General features: G+C 31.6%; 1 long non-coding RNA gene across 1 annotated transcript; it reads left to right on the forward strand.

The window, feature by feature from the left end:
* Positions 1 to 3,156: 3,156 nt before the first annotated feature.
* On the forward strand, positions 3,157 to 3,741 carry LOC145591815 (uncharacterized). Its single transcript, XR_014102349.1, has 2 exons — positions 3,157 to 3,355; positions 3,512 to 3,741. It is a non-coding gene; the product is annotated as an uncharacterized LOC145591815 (long non-coding RNA).
* The last annotated feature ends 2,918 nt before the right edge of the window (positions 3,742 to 6,659 follow it).

Here is a 6,659-nt window from a genome sequence, read left to right on the forward strand (position 1 = left end):
ATTTATAAGATGAATTGATGACCCAAACAAAATGGGGTGTTTGGAATTAGATGGATGAAATTAGGGAGTTGAGGAAGAAAAGGACAGGTTAGTTGAGAAGGCATTTAAAGTGCTTTGTGAAATTAATAAAAAAGAGGATATGTACACCATCTCCTCAGACTTCTCAATAAGTTCTCATCAATGTGACGTTTTTTCTTTTCGACGTTGATCATTTTTTTGTTGGAAACCAAACTTCCAAATACAAGTGCGTTTTTATTTTTATGTTATCGATCATTTCAAAGTATTCGTACATGAGATCATTTTACTTTCATGTTTTTAGTAATGTACTACGAGTATAGGTTTTTAATGGTGTGTCTATAGAAGGCTACAAGTTTGGTTTGGCCATATGTTGAATATTATTGTTTGATTGTTTGTAATAATGCACTAATACAATATCCTAATCTTTCTTAATTAGCCAGTTTGAAATTAGTTGTCGCGCTCTCTAGTGTTACCATATTATCAACGCGATATTAAGTATTTGAATTTGAAATGTAATTAATGTGAGGATTTAAATGTTTGGTGAAATGTCATGCACTTAGTAATTGCATTATAACTACTTGACAATGCAAAGTATCTTTTTTTTTTTTTTTTTTTTTTTTTGACACAGACAATGCAAAGTATCTACCTTGTACTAATTAAGCTAATTAAGCTACACAAATTTAAATTAGTATGTAGGACTATTAGGGCACATCAATGGACTTGCATTGCATTTCGATCACCTAAACTCTTTTATGATCAAACAATCAACAACATTATTAAATGTTGTAGGAACAAATTGATCGAGCAATTCCTTTCACATACATATGGTTGTTTAATTTGATTATATAGAAAAGCATTGATTATATATTATTGATCGTTCGATATAGCTAGGTATGCTATGATATATGGCCAAAGAAGCTACGGGTTTAAATTGGTAGATATGGTATTGATATGAAATGGACTGCTGATGTTGATTTGGATTACCATTTTGCTGTGTTTTAATTTGTTTGATTGCTATCCAATTCAATGTTGATTGTAATATCTATATATCTATCTATCTTATTAGCTTGCACGTTGGCTGGTTGAAGCCCTTCTTGGATAGGCTTCCATTAATTCGCCGCTAATTTTTCAAAAATTAAATTAAAGTTATTACTTAATTCTAATAAGGTAGCACAAGCTAAGCTAGATTATGACATGAGTTAAGTGTGCTCCACAGATGCTGCCACACAGAATATGTGTGAAAGAATTCCCAATTGTAATCACAAATTTAGGGAAGCTAACAAGTCTAATACAGTTAATTAGCCTTCTTAGCGATATACGTTATTGTAGTATGAGTTGTTGAGTAATGAATACGGAGTACTATTTTCTCTATATATAAACGACTAATGATATGATAAAATTTCTAGTGCAAATGCACTTAACAATTAACTTGCACAACTCTACTTAATTAGTTCAAATTCATGTAAATTCAACATACCAATCAATTCAGCATAAGCAAATCTTTAGCAGTCCCGCATGCAAGTCTTTAATTAACTAATTTAGTTGACATCTGCCAAGGGTTATGTGTCTCATACGGTCGTACCCCATATGTTACAATTCAACAAATATTTAATAGCATGCAGTTTTCATCTTTCAATTAACAGAATATTGTAATGCATATCTACTTTTCAAAGATTAATTGCGCCAATAATAGCAGTATAGTGGAAAATGAGTGAGAGGGACCAACTTAAGGGTTTTAGACTTTTAGTAGGTTACTTATTAATTTTGTATTAAATTATTACACCAAAAACATGTGTATTAAAATAAATATGATTTTTTTGTAGATGCATAATTTTTTAGTAATAATAATGAAATATCCTTTGTTAAAAATCTACAAACAACAAAAATAGCCTTTTTTTTTTTTTTTTTTTTTTAATTTTTTATATTCTTACAACAAATAGTTAGTTGCACTCTCTCATTCCTCGATTTATATATTGCTTGCTAAAGTAAGGTACTTATATTAAATTCAAGAAACAAGGAGTGTAGATGTCTAGGGGTAAATAAAATAGTTTAAGGAATTTCTAAAAACCTGTTGATAGTGGGAGAGAAAATGTAAGGGACATAACTAGTAAAAAGGATTCACATCGCATGCATATTGCATAATATAATATGTTATATACATGCATGCATGGTAATTATTTGAGGATGTAAAAAGCATTAATCTTGATTTCAAAATATCAGCAAATGATGAATTCAACGATTATACGAACATACTGTGTGTTTTCCAAGGGATTATGTGAACCCTTCTCTTCCACGTAAGTAGTCACCAATTGTTGTCTGGTACAATATACTGTATAAGTGTATATGTTATGATTGGAAGGATTAAATTCTTTTTATGCTGTATTTGATTATTTGAACTATTTCCATCAAAGGTTATATTTGGCCTACGTGCTACCTTGGCATCTTTTAATGTGTTCATACTTTGGATCGGTACAAGCACCTAATTATTAGTAGATTGTAGATGGATTGGATACATGTTGCTTTCAATGCTATTAACAACTTTAACGTGTCTAATGGGTACATGTTGTGAATTACATCAAAAGAAAAACACTTTTTCTACTTTTGTGCTTGATACTGTGATTCTATCATTGTTACTATACACTATAAACATGCAAGAATATTCAATTCCATCCCCCACATAAACTCTTACGATTAGATTACTTCATTGTTACTAGCTCTTTTAGCTTATTTATATGCTTAAACATATAATCAACACTTGCTTGCTTGGTTCGTTGTTCTACGTATAAACTTACTTGGTCGTCACATCTTTTGTCTTTTAACAGTGTTTTTATTGCTCTATTATTCTCTTTAGTCATGTTAACAAATAATAAGGTTGTGTTCATTAAAATAATTCAATGTGAAATTGCAATAGATAGAGATGTTTTGGTCTCCGCCTCATCAAGTTTATATTTAAAAGAGGTCCGTCGGATACACTAAATATGAAAGATACCTTTGACATTAAACTCCGACTAAATTAATTTGATACGAATGGAGCACATACAACCTTCCCATTAGACGTCCCCTTCAATAACAGATTTATTATGACTCATCTTTCTCATAACCAAAAGATTTTCAATAATAATTATGAATATTGTCATCACACATCCCTATAAATATATAGAAAGGCAATATCATTATCTGATAATACTCATCACTTATTATACACAAAACCCTTCTACTTATTATTTTCTTTCTCCACCTTATGCTAAAGATAATGAGATAGTTGTTCTCGAAAACACCCCTTGGGCAGCTCACGTTCTTTCTTTTGCAAGTCATATAAGGCAACGACTTTAATTTGGTAAGACTCCTAAACTTTTCTTCGTTAATCTCTTCACATAAATCAGAATTAAATACTAAAGAGGAAATTTTTCTAGTTTTTTTTTTTACTTGGAATTTATGAGTTACAATAATGTATTACTTGGTACTTCATTCTGACATATTACAAGTTACTTAGTGTTATACGAGGTGGGGATTCGATCTATAGATAACTTGAGGTTGGTGGCTTCAATTACTGAGATGAGTTATATCGCCAACGACTCTATCACAACATGCATGTGTAATGTGTAATGTGTAATTGTGTATGTATCACCAATCAAATTCTGAAAATGTGTGTAAAAAAATACAAGTGTAATTTGGCCCCCAATATAGAAAGTCTGAAAGCAGAATACAAGTATAAAAATATAAGATCTGTCTAATATCTTCACTTAACAAAATTACATTTTCTTTACAGGAAAATTAAATTTAAAACTTAAGTGATTATATATCTAATTTCCACACTATTACAAACTGTATTAGATTAATTTAAGCATGCGGCATTAATACAAGCAAAGACATTCAGTCATAAACTATTACTATATTAAGTTTTACCGAAATTCTTACAACATGCTTGTATCATCTCATTTGTATGTTGTTTAAGACGAGATTGACGGCCACCATGCTACTTTTGATTGCTTCATATTTCAAGTGGAGTGCATAGTGCATTAATTGAGGAATGTTCAATTAGTCCTTCTACTATTGCGTGGGAAGGAGGGGAATTGAACAAGTGCAATAATGCAATAAAAACAATTGAATAGTATGATTTTTTAGGTACTTCAGTTGGTTGGTTGCTCACTTATATACATACACATGTAAATTAAATTATTACTCCCTCCGTCCCATAATACTTGGGACGTTGGGATGGACACATAGTTTAAGAAAATTATAAGTGCATCCATTTAAAACATTTTTTACGAGTATTATATATATAAAGGATTATCTTTTATTATATTTAAATATTGTAAGAAAACAAATGTAGGGGAGGTGGGGGTAGTGAGGACTATGAGGAGAGAAAAAAAATGTAGGAACTAATTGGTTTTTTGGGTTTGTGGTCTCAAAAAGAGTATAAGAAAATATTTTATATTAAGTAATGTATTAAGTATTTTGGGATGGACGAAAATGAAAATTGTGTCAAAGTATTATGTGACGGATAGAGTATTATATAAACTGCTGAAAAAAGAGAAATTACTATGCTTGATAGTTAAAAAGGAACTCAACTAATATAATAGTCTAATCACAAAGTACGTTAGTGTGCTCGAATTATGTATTAACATGTATCACCTTTGCAATGTGGTTATACTTTATTGGTCAATAAATGAACGAAACATGTTGTACATTGCTTATGATCTGATCACTCTGCTAGCTAGCTCCATGTTAATTGGACCATTTTAATTAAGACAATCCATGCATATTGCCGTCTACATGCATTCTCTGATTTGTTGCCTTCTTGGCTGGCAACGGTGGCGTAATTGTAACAATATTGTCGTGAAAGTCAAATTGTTACAAATAATATTACGTCCTCGATCTTGTCTTAATTAATATAGTTGAATTATATGGATTGAAATGAAGTAAATGATAGTACGTAATAATGTACTACGTACGTACATACGCAAGATTAAATGAATAAGTACTTTGTCAAAACCTCCATGGGTGTAACAAATTGATTGCACAAAAATAGCGTAAAACTCTATTCTTCTTCAAGGTACAGCTTGTCTTTGGATCTCTCTCATCAATCAATATAATCACTATCCATTGCAATCAATTATTAATTCAGTAACTAGTCCTAACAGCTTACTTTACTTAACTTGTTCATGCATGGTTGTATGATTTCGTATAATAACCGTGTTTGTGCCTTCAATTTAATTTGGTAAATTCTTTATGTATAAATACGGATGTAAGGCAAACAAGTGAGTTGAGTTAAATAAAAGTTCCCCTGTAAAATGTTTGCATTATCCACCCTGATAGTGATACATACTTTCCCTACTAGCTGTACGGTGGATGGACCATAATGAGTAAGAATGTTATGGACTTAAATATATATTTAGTTGATGGGGGGTTTTGATTGTAACTACTAACTAGTGAGGTGGTTCGAATTTCCCTTGGTAACTAACTAACTGGGTTTCTATAAATACCAGTACTAAATATTGATACATGCCAATTGCCAATTGGCCATATTTCATGTGGACCATTATAATGTTGACACCGCTGAGACGTTATTGATAGTCTTGTAGAAATTATGTACTTCTTCCGATTCTATTTAGTTGACACGTTCAATTTAGACACACATATTAAGGAGGGGAGAGAGAGTGAGAGAGAATGATAAAACAAGTGGGATACACTTAAAAAGCAAAGTAAAACTTATCCAAAAAGGAAATGTGACAACTAAAAAAAACTTGCTAAAAAGAAATACGTGTCAATGAATAAAAAACGGAGGTAGTATTATATAACATTCATTTTCCCATGGACCTCGCAAACCTCCGAATACCAATTGTATGGTTAAAACTGCTCACTTTGCCTCTTAATATTTACTAATCTAGCTTGTTATGAAAACATATTTTCTCATTAGCTTATTGTCACAATGGGCCTTTATATGGCCAAGACAAAGGATGGATGTATATAAAGTCAAACAAGTGTAAAAACTTTATATGACCCTTAGTGGCCTTAGATGCATCCCAAACCATTACTTGATTTTTCAGCACCCAGTCTCAAAATCTCTAATAACATTCATTTCAAACAACCTTTTGTGAATCTCATGTGCATACATTTCCATTACTTGATTCTTCAATGTTATTATGTGTTAAAATATCAGAAAAGATTCCAAGTATAATTGTATGAATGATCTGAGAAAGGAACAAAATGGGCTACAAGCCTGGCCTCATTGTTCCACCATCCATAGATTCCACACAATAATTCTTTGTGCATCATAAAGTATATATGCCCTACAATGTACTTGAATAAGTTACGCGGAAAGCGCAAGTGGATTGGTTGCGCTGCTATAGGCAGCGCACGCAATTGATTGTCTTGCACGCGATATTATGGTAAGTCATATTTTTATGAAATTCTGAATATTCCACAAGCGCTTCTTAGCAGTTAATTAACCTAATCGAGTCTACTCAATGAAACTTTAGACTATAGTCCATGACCGTGCAACTAACCTGGTGTGAAAATTCAGACTGTGATCCACATATAACTGAAGCTTACCACGGAACTTTATGATAATATATAACAATCATATATGGTTGCAAACGTCATTATATGACCCTGAGATGTATCCTCCAATATCTTAA

Source organism: Chenopodium album, chromosome 2, assembly GCF_948465745.1.
Source record: "Chenopodium album chromosome 2, dcCheAlbu1.1, whole genome shotgun sequence".
In the NCBI taxonomy this organism is placed as follows: domain Eukaryota; kingdom Viridiplantae; phylum Streptophyta; class Magnoliopsida; order Caryophyllales; family Amaranthaceae; genus Chenopodium; species Chenopodium album.